Source organism: Camelus ferus, chromosome 2 (genome assembly GCF_009834535.1).
Source record: "Camelus ferus isolate YT-003-E chromosome 2, BCGSAC_Cfer_1.0, whole genome shotgun sequence".
Lineage (NCBI taxonomy): Eukaryota > Metazoa > Chordata > Mammalia > Artiodactyla > Camelidae > Camelus > Camelus ferus.
The window spans coordinates 45,331,826-45,349,172 of record NC_045697.1 but is presented as its reverse complement, the minus strand read 5'-3'; positions in this window follow the sequence as shown (position 1 = coordinate 45,349,172).

Below are 17,347 nucleotides of genomic sequence, written 5' to 3'. Positions count from 1 at the left end.
CGAACACTTTCCCTTCCCGGGACCTTTGTTAAAGATGAGATTAAACAAAAAGACTCAGCATCTCTAGATCAGTAAAATTCTCTTGAAATTATTTGATATTTGAAATTTCAAAAGTAAAAGCACTAACAGTCATGGTGGGCAAATTCTGCATCTGGTAGAACTGCTTCCACCTATTTTGTGGTTTAGTCCTGTTTTGATTTTGAACTATACAGGTATGACATGTGCCTTGGAGAAGAGGAGAGCGATCTCCTTTTTAGAATTGAAGTTTTCTTAAGGTCTTAATTTAATCCTGTCTCACTGTGTGAATGAAGGCTTCCTCTTAATCTTCCACCAAAGGGTATCACCTTACATTAACCATCCTTAGAGAAGCCTTGATGACCCTCTTATACTGCACATCACTCTTTCCTGTTAAAATCCCACTTGTTCCTCAATTCTTTCATTCCATGGCCTGAGTCTAGGCTGCCATCATCCTTCACCTGGAGTACTTCAGCTACTTTACCACTGGTCTCTACCCCTACTTCTAATCCTTTCTTGTTTTTTTTAACTTTTTTTATTGAGTTATAGTGATTTTACAATGTTGTGTCAAATTCCAGTATACAGCACAATTTTTCAGTTATACATGAACATATATATATTCATTGTCACATTTATTTTTTTGCCGTGAGCTACCATAAGATTGTGTACATATTTCCCTGTGCTATACAGTATAATCTTGCTTATCTATTCTACATTTTGAAATCCCAGTCTATCCCTTCCCACCCCCTGCCCCCTTGGCAACCACAAGTTTGTATTCTATGTCTATGAGTCTTTTTCTGTTTTGTATTTAATGTTTTTTTTTTTTTTTTTTTTTTTTAGATTCCACATATATACAATCTCATATGGTATTTTTCTTTCTCTTTCTGGCTTACTTCACTTAGAATGACATTCCCCAGGAGTATCCATATTGCTACTAATGTGTTATGTTGTCAGTTTTTATGGCTGAATAGTATTCCATTGTAGAAGTATACCACCTCTTCTTTATCCAGTCATCTGTTGATGGACATTTAAGCTGTTTCCATGTCTTGGCTATTGTAAATGGTGCTTCTATGAACATTGGGGTGCAGGTGTCATTTTGAAGTAGGGTTCCTTCTGGATATATGCCCTGGAGTGGGATTCCTCGGTCATATGGTAAGTCTCTTCCTAGTCTTTTGAGGAATCTCCATACTGTTTTCCACAGTAGCTGCACCAAACTGCATTCCTACCAGCAGTGTAAGAGGATTCCCTTTTCTCCACAGCCTCTCCAACATTTGTCATTTGTGGACTTTTGAATGATGTCCATTCTGACTGGTGTGAGGTGACACCTCATTGTAGTTTTGATTTGCATTTCTCTGATATTTAATGATAGTGAGCATTTTTTAATGTGGCCTATTTATCATTTGTATTTCTTCCTGGAGAATTGCTTGTTTAGGTCTTTTGCCCATTTTTGGATTGGGTTTTTTTTTTCTTATTAAGTCTTATGAGCTGCTTATATATTCTGGAGATCAAGCCTTTGTCAATTTCATTTGCAAAAATTTTCTCCCATTCCGTAGGTTGTCTTTTTATTTTACTTATGGTTTCCTTTGCTGTGCAGAACCTTGTAAGTTTAATTAGGTCTCATTTGTTTATTCTTACTTTTATTTCTATTGCTAGGGTAGACTGCCCTAGGAGAACATTTTTGAGATGTATGTCAGATAATGTTTTGCCTACATTTTCTTCTAGGAGGTTTATTGTATCTTGTCTTGTGTTTAACTCTTTGATCCATTTTGAGTTTATTTTTGTGTATGGTGTAAGGGAGTGTTCTAACTTCATTGTTTTACATGCTGCTGTCCAGTTTTCCCAACACCATTTGCTGAAGAGGCTGTCTTTATTCCACTGTATATTCTTGCCTCCTTTGTCAAAGATTAGCTGACCAAAAGTTTGTGGGTTCATTTCTGGGCTCTCTATTCTGTTCCATTGGTCTATATGTCTGTTTTTGTACCAATACCATGCTGTCTTGATTACTGTAGCTCTATAGTATTGTCTGAAGTCTGGGAGAGTTATTCCTCCAGCCTCTTTCTTTTTCTGCAGTAATGCTTTGGCAATTCTAGGTCTTTAGTAGTTCTATATAAATTTTATTATGATTTGTTCTAGTTCTGCGAAATATGTCCTGGGTAATTTGATAGGGATTGCATTAAATCTGTAGATTGCCTTGGGCAGTGTGACCATTTTAACAATACTGATTCTTCCAATCCAGGAGTATGGGATATCTTTCCATTTTTTAAAGTCTTCCTTAATTTCCTTCATCAATGCTTTATAGTTTTCTGTGTATAATTCTTTCACCTCCTTGGTTAGATTTATTCCTAGGTATTTTATGACTTTGGGTGCTATCTTAAAGGGGATTGTTTCTTTACTTTCTTTTTCTGTTAATTCATCATTAATGTAAAGAAATGCACCTGATTTTTGAACATTAATCTTGTAACCTGCTACCTTGCTGAATTCTTCCATCAGATCTAGTAGTTTTTGCGTGGTCCTTTTAGGGTTTTCTGTATATAGTAAGATGTCATCGGCATATAGTGACACTTTTACCTCTTCTTTTCCAATTTGGATCCATTTTATTTCTCTCTCTTGCCTGATTGCTGCGGCTAAGACTTCCAAGACTATGCTGAATAGGAGTGGTGATAGTGGGAAGCCTTGTCTTGTCCCAGATTTTAGTGGGGAGCTTTTGAGTTTTTCACTGTTGAGTACTATGCTGGCTGTAGGTTTATCATATATAGCTTTTATGATGTTGAGATATGTTCCCACTATACCCACTTAGGTGAGAGTTTTTATCATAATGGGTGTTGAATTTTATGAAATGCTTTTTCTGCAACTATTGAGATGATCGTGTGGTGTTTGTCCTTTCTCTTGTTGATGTGATGTATTACATTGATTGATTTGCATATGTTGAACCACCTTTGTGTCCTTGGGATGAACCACACTTGATCATGATGTATGATCTTTTTTATGTGTTGTTGGATTCTATTTGCTAATATTTTGGTGAGGATTTTGGCATCTGTGTTCATCAGTGATATTGGCCTGTAGTTCTCTCTTTTGGTAGTGTCTTTGCCTGGTTTTGGTATCAGGGTGATGGTGGCTTTGTAGAATGAGTTTGGGAGTATTTCCTCCTTTTCAATCTTCTGGAAGAGTTTGAGAAGGACTGGTATGAGTGCTTCTTTGTATGTTTGATAGAATTCCCTGGTGAAGCCATCCGGTCCTGGACTTTTATTTGTAGGGGTTTTTATTGCTAATTCGATTACATTTCTAGTGATCGGTTTGTTCAAGTGGTCAGTTTCTTCTTGGTTCAGTCTTGGTGGACTGTATTTTGCCAGAAACTTGTCTATCTCCTCTAGGTTATCCAATTTGGTTCCATAATATTTTCATAATATTCTCATATGATATTCTGTGTTTCTATGTTATTTGTTGTAATTTCTCCATTTTCCTTTCTTATTTTGCTAAAATGTGCTCTCTCTTTTTTCTTCTTTGTGAGTTTGGCCAGAGGTTTGTCGATTTTATTTACTTTTTCAAGAAACCAGCTTTTGGTTTGATTGATTTTTTTCTATTTTTTTTTTAATCTCCATTTTATTTATTTCCTCCCTGACCTTTATTATTTCCTTCCTTCTGCTGCCTTTTGGGGCTTTTTGCTCTTCTTTTTCTAATCCCTTTAGCTGGTGGGTTAGAGTGTTTATTTGAGGTTGTTCTTCTTTTTTGAGGAAGGCCCGTATCGCTATAAACTTCCCTCTTAGCACTGCCTTTGCTGAGTCCCATAAATTTTGTGTGGTTGTGTTTTCATTTTCATTTGTCTCAAGGCACTTTTTAATTTCAACTTTAATTTCATCATTTGCCCGTTGGTTTTTTAATAGCATGTTGTTTAATCTCCATGCTTTCCCTTTTTTCTCCTTTGTTTCTCTGTAGTTGATTTCTAGTTTCATGGCATTGTGATCAGTAAAGATGCTTGAGATAATTTCTATCATCTTAATATTTGTTGAGGCTTCTTTTGTGCCCAAGTAGATGATCAATCCTAGAAAATGTTCTATGTGCACTAATCCTTTCAATACATAATCCACACAGCAGCAGACTGTTCTTAGACTAGGTCACATCCCTCTCTGCTTAAAATCCTTCAGTGGCTTCCCATTTCACTAGAATAATATCAGTGCTTCTCTTGCTGTTCCATGAAAGCCCTGTGGTCTGGTTCCTGCCCCACATGGCTCACCACCCTGGACAGCACTGGTCATCAGACTTCCATTAAGATTCCTGCTCCATTGGTCATGACCCTTCACCCCCAGGGCTTCGTACTTCCTCTTTCCTCTGCCTGGAAATGTTCCACCTCTTCTTAAAATGACAACATCTTTCATCTTTGGATCTCAGCTTAAATATCACCTTCTCTTGGAAATCTTATCAGCTTACAGCCTCTAAAGACAGCCCCACTTTTGTCCCTTTCTTTGTCTATTCCTTTTTCCATAACATTTGTCACAAGTTATGGTTAAGTCTTTGTTTATTTATAATTAATTCACTGATTGGGCTTTGGGGCTGTCTCTCATACTAGAAAGTGAGCGCCATAAAAAAGAGGCATCTCTGACTCAGTCCCTTTGTTATTCCCAGTTAACTGGCTCATAATAAGCCATTCAATACATGTTTATTGAATGAGTAATCCTTTATTACACACTTTATAGTTATATTCATATGAATTTTTACAATTTTAATTATATCTGTATGTGTTCTTTTATTGACTTAATATCTTTTTATTTACTAAAGTTCTATGAGAGTGAAGATCAAGTTCATTTTGTTCTCTCATGTATTACTGGGCCCTTGCAAGTAATAAGACCTTTACCATTATTTATTCAATAAGTAAATGCATTAATTAATTATCAATCAGTGGAAGACACTTAAAAAGTTAATATTAAAAGGTCCAGACAATCCATTGTGTTAAAACAAAGCTCTGCTTTCAATAATCTAAACTTGGGAAAGGTGGGTTTCAACAAGTAATGACTTACTGTGACCCCTTTAATTGTTTAATTCTATCCATAAAAATTAAGATCTAATAACCAACCTGTTGGATAGAAAGTTCACTTTCTTTTTTTTTTTTTCATCAGTGATCCAGTATTGTACATTTGCATCTGCTTGAAACAAAATATTCATTTATGGGGATAGAACTGTATTTAAAAGCATCTATGATGTTTTAACAACCTAGTCCTTCCTTTTTGGATATTGGCCTCAGTATAATTTTTTGATGGAAAATTCTGTTCAAGAGATTTTCAGAATTGATATTGGAGCATAATCTTGACTCACACTTCTGATCTGTGGAAAAGTTTTAGTTCCATGATGTCAAATGGCTGTTTGGTAGATGGCCAAAATGACAAGACCCTGTATCTCATTTTAAGAGGTGGAGTCTATGTTCCTAACTGTTGAATCCATGCTGGTCCTGGAACTTGTTTTAATAAATAGAATATGGCAAGAATGATATTGTGCCAGTTCTAAGTCTCAGTCTTAAAAGGCCGTATAGCTTCTGTTCTTGCTTTCTGAGAAATCTGCAAAAGCCATGTAAATGATCTTGGCTAGTCTGCTGGAAGATGAGATAATCCATAGAGAGAGACCCCAGTTCTTACAGTTGTTCCAGCTTAAACCATCATAATCAGCCAGCCTGGCCAATCCACCAGCTGCCTGCAGATGCATGAGAATGCCCAGCTACATTAGTTAAGGCTGTTATAACAAAGACTGAATGGATTAAAGCAGATGAGTGTGTGTGTGTGTGTGTGTGTGTGTGTGTGTGTGTGTGTGTGTGTGTAGAGAGAGAGAGAAAGAGAGACAATGCAGTATAACTCACCCATGAAAAAGAATGAATTCTTGCCATTTGCAACAACATGAACAGACCTGGAGGTTATATGTTAAGTGAAGTAAGTCAGGCAAAGAAACATAAATACTGTATAATTTCACTTACATGGAGAATCTAAGAAACAAAACAAACAAAATAGAAACAGATTCATAGGTACAGAGAACAAACTAGTAGTTGCTGGGGCAGTGGGGGGTGGTTAGGCAAAAATAGGTGAAGGGGATTAAGAAGCACAAACTTCCACCTATAAAATAAATGAATCACAAGGATGTAATATACAGCGTAAGGAAAATAGTCAATAATACCATAATAACTTTGTAAGAGGACATATGATTACTAGACTTATCATGGGTGATTATTTTGTAATATATTTAAATGTCAAATAAGTATGTTGTACACCTGAAAATAACATAACATTGTACATCAACTCTACTTCAATTTAAAAAATACAAATTACCACAGACCTAGTGACTTAAACAATAGAAATTAAAAGCAAATTTCTCAAAGTTCTGGAGGCTGGAAGTCTGAGATCAAAGTTGGCAAGGTCAGTTCCTTTGGAAGGCTCTGAAGGAAGGATCTGTCCCAGGCCTCTCTCCTTGGCTTACAGACACCTGTCTTCATGTTGACATGGTGTTCTCCCTTTATCTTCACATCATCCTCCCCTTGTATGCACCTGTGTCCACATTTCCTCTTCTTATAAGGACACCAGTCATGTTGGATTGGGGCCCCTAATACTAATGACCTCATTTTACCTTAATTACTTTTATAAAGATTCTATCTCCAAATATAATAATATTCTGAGGTACTGGGGGTTAAGACTTCATCATATGAATTTGAGAGGGCTGGGTGGGAGAATAACATAATTCAACTCATAATACTAGCAAAGATCAGAAAACCAAGGAGAACTGTCCAGCTCAGCCTAGCCCAAATTACTGACATCTGAAATGGATGGCAATATATATAGGTGTTGTTTTAAATTATTAAGTTTTAGAGTCATTTGTTACACAGCGCAGGTTAACTGACACAGCCATATTTAATTGAATTTCAGTATGTTTACTACTTACTTGGTTTCAAGACTGTAGACTATAGCAGTCTTTTTGTTAGAGCACTAACAAAATACCATAGGTGGGTGGCTTAAACAACAAACATTTATTTCTCAGATTTCTGGAGGCTAGGAAGTGCAAGATCAAGGTACTGGTAGGTTTGGTGTCAGATGTGAGCTCTCTTTCTGGTTCATATGATGCCATCTTCTCCCTGTGGAGAAGGATGAGGGGGCTCTCTGACTGAGGTCTGTTTTATAAGAGAACTAATCCTATCATGAGGGCTCCACTCTCTGACAGAATCACCTCCCAAACACTCCCTTCTCCCAATACCATTACTTGGGGATTAGGTTTCCACATGTGGATTTTGAGCGATACAAACCTTCAATTTATAGCAGTAGACTTTCCAGAAATTGCTATGTGAGTTATAAGAACTGTGCTGGTTACATTGAAAACTTGCTGGGATAAACATTCATGAAAAATATACTTAGTCTCTCTACCACTCCAAAGATGAGATAGACGTAATTTACTACAAGTATTTAATTTCTTCTTTCAGGTTATCCTTTGAGAGCTCCAATAGGAGGGATCAAACAATCTCTTCGAACTCAGAGTTAGCACTTCCCAACCAATATCTCTGCCAAAAGTACATTCTTCAAAGTATGTTCTTGTCCAAGTGTGACATGGCCTATTTTCTAAAAAATCAAATCAAGCACACCTCATAGCACCCTCACACAGGTAGAAAGCGTGGTTTATTTGTTTTTATGTGTAATGTTCATCTCGAAATACCAATGTTTTCACCAGAGTAAACTTAGTCTTGTGAAGTTAAATTTCATGCATGTCAGAAATGTTTCCCCAACTGAGTAAATATTGAAATGAGCAATTCTACTTTTTGACAGAGAGTGTTAAATGTGTTTGGTCATCAAATTTGACTTAGTGTTCCCCAGGGTACCGTAATGTTTTTGGCCATATCTCAAAGCACTTATGAATCTCCCAGCCAACTATTGCTTTGAAGGGCAGTTTCTTCACCTAGCAGGAAATTTTTCTAGGTAATTCACCTTTACTTAGAGTTTCATATTTTCCTCTTTTAATATTTCCTACATATTTAAGCACAGCTAAAAATGTGACCAAGAAATGTTCTAAAAGTTTTACTAGGTTAAGAAGTCTTACTACTCTCATGCTAGGAAACTAATCATTTATGATTCTAATTTTAACTGGATTAATCTCATTCAGAATCCTACCATGCTTATTACACATCTTATTGCCCAATTTCATGAAGAATGTAGTAGCTCCTATATGTGAAAAATGCTGAGAACTGAGATGTTTTTGCCATTGAAGGAGCATTACTCATGCTCTAAAATGCAATGTAAACCTAAGGCAATGTTATATGCAATTTAATTTTTATTTTGAAAATATTTTTGCAAAATCTTAGTTTTGGGGGAGTTCTTTACCTAAAATCATGGACAATCCTACTCTGAAAAGTACCACTGTGTTCCCACTAGCAGAGTTTCTCACTCTGTTGAGAGCTAGTTACTGTTTAGCTTCAAAGTGTCAGCATTTTCCCCTTGTGGCCACCTGGGGACATGGCTATGTTTTGCCAACTCCTTGATGGTCACACTGCTTTCCTTTCTGCATTAACTGAGAGTCTGCCATTTCCTATGTTCCAGGAAGCCTGCTGCTCCTACCTGACTCTAATTCAGTTTGTTAATATACAACACTTATCTGGTTTATGGATGTAAAGTAAGACCTAGATAATTTCATCTATGTTTGCCAATTGACTGTACCAGATAAGAGCCTTACCGTCAACATTAGGCTGCCCAGAAATTCTGTTGTGCTTTGACCTTTCATTTTAATAGTCTGTAGCTGGGGAAAGTTGGTTTGGCGTATAATCATCACTTCTTTGGCTGGGGGCCTTCTTCTGTCTTTCATCTCTGGTAGTGTAATAACCACTCCAACATTTCCTTTCTTCCTTAAATTTTCTTTTTATCTTTGCATGTTGGAGGACGTGAGGGTTCTCCAATTTTGCTTTGCTTTGCTTTGCTCCTTGCTCTGGAAATGCTCTAGCTCCCCCAGGGGTCTCTTTCATAATCTAATTTCCTTGACTTTGCCAGAACCAACAAGGAAGTATTTTTTGTTGCAGTCCTTTTTGAGCAGAACGTCTATGTGCTAGACTATATTAGACATTTTTTCTCCAGAATCTTCTAAGTTGAAGAGACATTGATGCCTGTGTTCTCACAAAAATTGCCATTTGGAATCCCCCATTTTCAAGACTTCCAGCAGCCTCCCCTGGTCAGAAAATACTTCTTTCCCACCCAACAAATTTTCCAGAGATCTGGAGAGAAATGTTTCTCTGTCCAGAAATATCACTTTGTCTAAAAACAAACAAATAAAAGATGCAGCTAGTAACAGCAGCCAGAATTTTCCCTTCCTTTCCCCTGATTTGCTATTTGAAAAATAGCTTTCTGAGTCTGTGATCACGAGGACTCTGGGGGCCAGGATGTAGAACATTAACCCAAATAAATGACTGTGACAGTTTTAATGACAAATGTAACTCATGTCAACTAACCTAATCAGTCTTTGAGATGGTCAGAATAATCTTAAGGAAGATTGTGTCCTGGGGCCATCCTTTGGAGCATCAGATGCCACCTGTGACTGCCTGTATCGCTAAATATGTGATCACTAAATATTTGAAAATGGCTTGAAAACGTTTTTAGGCATCAGATATTCTGAGAAATTCAGATGGATTGGTGGGGTTTGGTGGGGTTTTAAACAAAATAGAAAGTAAAAATGCTTAGGTGACTGGAATGCATTCCAACAGAAGCAAAAACAGAAGGAATCAATTCTTAATAAGCATTTACTCTAGGCAAGACACTTTACAAAATGATCTCTATTATTGCAATAAACATTTTAGGAAGTATTCCATCTCTATTCTGTAAACAAGAACACTAAGACTTAGAGATGTTAAGCTACCTGCCCCAGGTCACACTGCGCCCTGGCTAGTGTCCTGCTATGCTGGAGCCAGGAGCGTAACCAGATCTCCCTCCAAAGGCCGGGCTTGTTCCGCTGTACTCGCCTGTCTTCCTATGAAGCAGAAGTAAAGAGAAAGGGCAAGGAGATAGGATTGATTTATTTTAGTCATGTTTCCTACATGATTTATTTTTCACATATACTAGGAACTTAGGGAAAAGATGTATATGTTGTGTAAGATGGCCCCTCGCAGCTCAGTGTGGAGACACTGAATGTGTATGTTTTCTGCACAAGTCAATGATGACGGAAAAGAATGACATCAAAATTGAAGTATATTGCTTAGGATCAAGTAATAGGAATCGAATACTCTCTGGCCCTACTTTCATCTCCACAGGCCATCAGAGACACAGTGTAGTGGCTGAGAACATGGGCCTTGAAGCCAGACTGCACGTGTCTCCTTCCTCTCACCAGCTGTGCAGCTCTGGGCAACATATTGAGCCTCTTTCTGCTGCAATTTCCTCCTTTGTAAAAGGAATGATTTTAAAGAACAGCTTACCTTGTTGGGTTAAAAGGATTAAATGAGCAATATGTAAACATTTAGAACTGTGTCTGGCTTATAGTAAGTTCTTAAAGCATGCTGTCTCATTATCTTATGCTCTGAATCTCAAAAATCCTATGAATATCTGTCCCAAACATAAACCATCAGAATCTATGGTGGTATCATTGGACTGTCTCAGGGGTTCCCAAGGTATCACACAGTTCTTGAGAACACAGTCTACACCAGAAGTAGCTGGTAGAGAGCCTACAGTAGAGAGCCATGGTTAAGTGAGCAAGCCATCTTTTCCCTTTCTCTTTCTGGCTTACTTCACTTAGAATGACAATCTCTATGTCCATACATGTTGCTGCAAAATGGCATTATTTTATTAGTTTTTCATCGCTGAGTAGCATTCCATTGTCTAAATATACCACAACTTCTTTATCCGGTCATCTGTCGATGGACATTTAGGTTGCTTCCATGTCTTGGCTATTGTAAATAGTGCTGCTATGAACATTGGGGTGCATGTATCTTTTTGAATTAGAGTTCCTTCCAGATATATGCCATAATGAAAAAGAATATGAAGAGAAATATATGTATGTATATGTATGACTGAAACATTAGACACATTATAAACTGACTACACTTCAGTTAAAAAAAAAAGAGAAATCTCCATACTGTTTTCCACAGTGGCTGCACCAAACTGCATTCCCACCAGCAGTGTAGGAGGGTTCCCTTTTCTCCACAGCCTCTCCAGCATTTGTCATTCATTTGTGGACTTTTGAATGATGGCCATTCTGACTGGTGTGAGGTGATACCTCATTGTAGTTTTGATTTGCATTTCTCTGATAATTAGTGATATTGAGCATTTTTTCACGTGCCTATTGATCATTTGTATTTCTTCCTTGGAGAATTGCTTGTTTAGGTCTTCCGCCCATTTTTGGATTGGGTTGTTTGTTTTTTCTTATTAAGTCATATGAGCTGCTTATCTATTCTGTAGATCAAGCCTTTAATGTCCATCAACAGATGACTGGATAAAGAAGATGTGGTATATTTATGCAATGGAATACTATTCAGCCATAAAAACTGACAACATAATGCCATTTGCAGCAACATGGATGTCCCTGGAGAATGTCATTCTAAGTGAAGTAGACCAGAAAGAGAAAGAAAAATACCATAAGAGATTGCTCATATGTGGAATCTTAAAAAAAAAAAAAAAGAACATAAATAAAAAATAGAAACAGACTCATAGACATAGAATACAAACTTGTGGTTGCCAAGGGGGAGGGGGGTGGGAAGGGACAGATTGGGAGTTCGAAATTTGTAGATACTGACAGGCATATGTAGAATAGATAAACAAGATTATACTGTTAAGTACAGGGAAATATATACAAGATCTTGTGGTAGGTCATAGCGAAAAAAAATGTGACAGTGAATATATGTATGTTCATGTATAACTGAAATTGACACAACATTGTAAAATAACTGTAACTCAATTAAAAAAATGTTAAAAAAAATACTTAAAAAAAAAAAAAAAACAGACAGAGAGTAGGCCATCCAGGCTAGTGTTTGAATCTTGATTCTACCACCTGTTAGGAATGTAACCAGGGTAACCCAGCTGAGTGCATTTCCATATTCGTGTAATGGGAGAACAGGGACTACCTTGTGGCATTATAGAGGGGATTAATAAAGTCACGTATTGAACAGTATCTAGAGGCTTTCAAGAAAGTATTCGCATATATATATTCACTCATCATATCAGTTCAGTACTTTTAAGCTCAGAATATGAATGCCTTCTTTTTGGTGTCTTTTGAGCTTGCCTACCTAGATCTTACATTGATAATGTCTTAAATTTGTGTGGTGTGTTTCAGCTTACTCAGTGCTTCACATCTATCATCTCATTTAAATGAAGAGAGTAACTGTGTGAGACAGGTATCGTTATTCTTAGAACGCAGACTCAAGATCACAAAGTTGCTAAGTAATTGAGCTAGAACTTGAACCCAGATCTTCTGAGCAAAGGCATCTAGGATAGTTTTTCGTGTTCCCCTCCTTTCTTCTGAATGTTCTCAGGAGAAATTTTTATGGTTATGTAGACCAGGAATTAGACATGGTCCCACCATATATGTTACATTGGCCAAAGTGAAGCAAAGAGAGACTTTCCTAAAAGCAAGTAGATAGTTTCAGAGTAGAGAAAAGGCAGCAGAAACACAATAATATTCTTCATCTTTTGCAAATATCTGTCCTTTGCAGTTCTCAAGTTGGTAAGAGTCATGTGACAAATTAGTTTACAGAGTTTCCATTGAGATTTGTGACCCCAGAAAAGGTAGGCAAGAAAATAAACTAGACAGACAATCAAACGTTTTACATTTTATGTTTTCACTTATTTTTTAAAATACATTCTGTTTTCACACACTCACAAATATGAAGATTGAGAAACCATTTTGAAACCCAGTAGAAATATTATTAAATTACAAAAAAGACATAGTTGATACGGATGTGTAGATAATTACTTTTTTTTTTTTTTTTTTTTGCCCTGATCCACTGTCAATAACTTATTCCAGTGGTAGAAGCTGACATTTACTTTCTTACCTTTTTTAAGCTCCTGGTTTTCGGCTAAAGTTCAGTTTCCAGGAAAACTCTCCCCATTTGGGGTCACTATGTACCACAGCCTCAAATTCTTGCTGAGGTCTTTGCCCATGTACACAGTCACACAACTGACCGTCTGTTCGGGCTGGTTTAGTGGACAGTGCCCATGTGACATAATTATATCCTTCAGAAAGGAACTGGAGTAAAAGAGCACAGATATTACTGGGGGTTAGTAGGAAACCATGGACGCTAGCTAGACATGATCACAAGCTTTGCCAGCAGCCTCTGATGTTTGTATTTTAGTCCCTTGTATCTGTCATGCTTCTTTTTAAAGAGCACTGAGATACAGAAAATATAAAACTAAGCCTTTTTTTTTTTTTTTTTAAATCCAGGAAGGCAGCCCTGCTGCTTTTCACATTAAGAAGTTTAAACAAAGAGGTAGAAGATCAGGATATTGTAATAACCACTTACTTTCTGATGGAGAAAAAAATACAGGGGCATTACAGGTCTAATATAAATACCTTGACAAGCCAAAAAGGACTAAAGAAATAAGATTGTGAATGAAGCTGCTCTGTGATTCACTTTTGGTTAATAAAACTAATGGGTTGACTAAATTCTTTTCCCCCAAATGATGCATTTAAACACCTGGATATTGCTACTTCATTCAACATCACACATCCCTTCTCCCACACTGGAGAGAACACTGTCACTTAGAAAATCAGGGCTTTCTGTTGTTCACTGTGTCTGTTCTGTGAGCTTGTTAATCAGCTCCAGAGATGCGCTGCAAGGCCTTCAGTTGGCCTCGGACCACAAGTGAGTGTGTGGTGCAAAAAACGACCTCACCGTGCAATTTAACAGATTCCCAAAAAAGGAACAAAAATCCTGAGAGAAGGCATTCATAACAGTGAAAATTATGGTTGGTGAAACTTGGCTAAATGGGCTGAGGAATTCTTCATCTTTCTAAAAAGATTTGCCTCATGTATTGGGGTTAAGTTCAGTCCTGAAAGGACCTATTTGAAATCATGTTGTTCTTGAATGTGGCTGAGGACATACTACACCAAATTAACCACACACAAATGCCATTTTTAGTCTTTCAACATTCGATTAAAAAAGGGTTCACATCCTTCGATGCACAGTTCTTTATAGTTGCCATGTAGTCAATAAGCATTGAAATACTTATTATGTTCTGATTATGTGGATGTTCTGGTTAGACTAACAGTTACCCATGATCAGATTTTATTTCAATGCTTATTTCTTAGGAACCATGCTCACATGTGTTAGACTAGCTTTCTCTGCTTTAGAACTCATAGTGTCTATGAAATACAATTTACTTATTTCTTAAATAATGGTAACCTAAGAACAGAGTAAGATATTACATATATTAAAAAGTAGCCTTTTGAATTTGTAATCACTATGACCGTAGGGCCTAAAGAATAGAACATAAATAAGGAAACACCTGAATAAGGAATCTTGCCTCCAAAAAACTTCTTTCGATAGTTTAAAATATCTTGGCATGATTTCAGGTTACCGTTATGATTAAGATATATATTTTAAATGATGTGGAAGAAGATGATGACTGATACCAAGCTAAGGCTGCATTCTAAAAGAGTTATTTGTAAAAATCACATAATTTATAAACGTAGCAGTATAATTCATAATCACTGGAAGACAGAAGCAGACCAAGTATCTATCAACAGATGATTCGATAAACAAAACGTGATATATACAGACAATGGACTATTACTCAGCTTATTCATGCAGTGGAATATTATCCAGCCTTAAAAAGAGAGGAAACTCTATCACGTGCCACAACGTGGATGAGAACCTTAATCTAAGTGAAACAAGCCAATCACAAAAAGACAAATACTGTGTGATGCTACTTACATGGGGTACTTGAAGTACAGAGTCAAATTTATAGAGACAGAAAGTACAATGGTGATTGTCAGGAGTGGGGCCAGAGGTTGATGGGGAATTACTATTTATTTGGTACAGAGTTTCAGTCTTGCAAAATGAAAAATTATGGTTGGTTGTACAACAATGTAAATGTAGTTAACACTACTGAACTGTATATACACCTACAAATGGTCAAGATGGTAAATTTTGCTATGTGTGTTTCACCACAATTAAATGTTTTAATTTAAAAATATAATATTCCATGATCTATGCTTGTAGCTTTGTCATTTTCTTCTCTTATAAATTCATATATAGAAAAAAATGTAGGTTGATGAGAGGATGGAATTAAGATTTTACTCTACAGGAAGCATGTGAAACAAAGACTTAATAGTGCACTAGCCTTGGGGTCCCTTTTATAGCAGATAATGTTGATGGGAAATACATTCTTTCCACTAGAAATTAAGGAAGAGATTGTTTCCGTAAAATTTTCTTGTTCCCTAACATTCTCATTCCATCAATTACCTCTGTTTTGTTTCATTTCTCCATCCCCACTGACTCTTTCCACACAGTCTACTCGACATGCTTGGGACTCCTGAGTCCGTTAACCAATGTCTTCGTCCTATCTTTCCCAATCCTTTACATATACAATGGGAGCTTTATATACAAATTGGGGCTAACTGGCAAGTAGATGATGAGAGAGGGAAGGAAATTTAGAACACCAGGTAGGAAGTCTCTAAACTCTGTTGAATCAGGATTTAAGATTCAAGCCTGGAGCTGAGAGTGGAGGCAGTGGCACAAGTGATGGAGAAATGGCTGGAGGAGGAGCCAGAGGGAAAGAGAGAGGCCAGAAGACCAAACTGGAGAGCAGGTCTTCAGCTAAGAGCACAAAGAGACCTAGCACAAGGCCAGGTATGGAGGTGATACAGGATGCAAACATGGGCACTGCCAAACCTCTACACACCTTTTCAGGGTGGGTCCCTAAACAGTAGGCTCCCACTGAACCACAGCCGCGTTTTAGATGCTACAGTCATCTAATCACATGGGATCAGTGCTGCCGAAGCTTCTCACGGTAAGATCACAGTCTGTATTCCAGCCACCTGTCTTCATTACAGCCCCACTAAACTATTTGCTTCTCCTTGTTTCCATGATATTATTCATATGATTCTCAGTCTAGATGCAGTTCAGTCTGACAGAACTTTTTCTGTTGGTAAAAATGTTCTATAGCTGCACAGTCCAGTCCAGTAGCCACTAGCCACACGTGACTAACGGTTGATACGTTGAACAGCACAGGTCCAGAACATTCTTCCCTATTTCCAAGTCTGTTGAAACTCTACTTCTTCCCTTTTGTTGTCTAGCACTACCTTGAATACTGTCAGTTTTCCACCCAGGGTCTCTCAGATCCCTTTCACTGCTTCTGTGTGCCTCTCTGCTTTTGCTTCTAACCGCCTGTATCTATAACTCTTCAGAAGCCTGTCCTGAAACTCCTGGAGCCATTGTGCAAGCAGGGGTGGAGGTCAGAGAGCTGGGGAGTTTATGCCCTGCCACACCTTCCCATTCCCACCCCCAGGGCATGCCCCTGCCCTCAAATGATCAGTCCAGGAGTGTGAAAACCCAGCTCTCAGACTCAGACCCACTCTGCAGTAAAACATAGTCCTGAGTTCCCCACAGTATCAGGCTGAAGCTACCTTCTGCCAGGCATCGCCCGAAATCTTGCCCCTGTGCTTGGCTTGTTTTTCTTCCCACACTTCTGTACTAGTCTCTCCTGGCAGCACTTCCTCAGTGAACCGCTTGCATGTAAATCCTCATGCCGAGGTATGAGGGTCTGTCTAGGGAATTCTAAGACAAACCAAAATGCTAATTCCTCTGTGAAACTTTCCCCAGCCCCCAGTCCAAATTAATTTCTAATTCTCTAAGTTGCCATAACACTTTATTTATATTTATAGTATAACACCAACTAAATGTTAGATAATTACATTCATGACTGGGTCCCCAACTAGAATGTGAATTCTCTGTGAGTAGGGACCATGTTACATTCACCCTTGTATCCTCTGGCTCAATGTCTTGTATATTATGGATTCTATAAAATATTTGTTAAATTTATTTGAATACAAAGGAAGACGTGGCCACAATGATTGTTTCTCATTTTTAATAAAAATATTTAATGATTTAAGGTTATTTAAATTGTACAAAAGTTTTCTTGCCATAAGGTATTTATTTATTGAACTGTAGATTCTTTGCATATTCAGTGGTATGGCTAGCAGTTCTTTAAATTGAAAAAGATTAACATAACAAATGGTTCATATACTTATGGACAGAGACAGTGACAATACTTCTCGACTTTAATAAGTGTTTCAAACTTTAAAGTCTTTTGAAATTCAAATGGGAATGATTCAGATATATCAATGAGGTGAATCAGGGCAGCACATACTGTAGAAAGAAAAAAAAGCTATGCCTTTCCCATCTTTT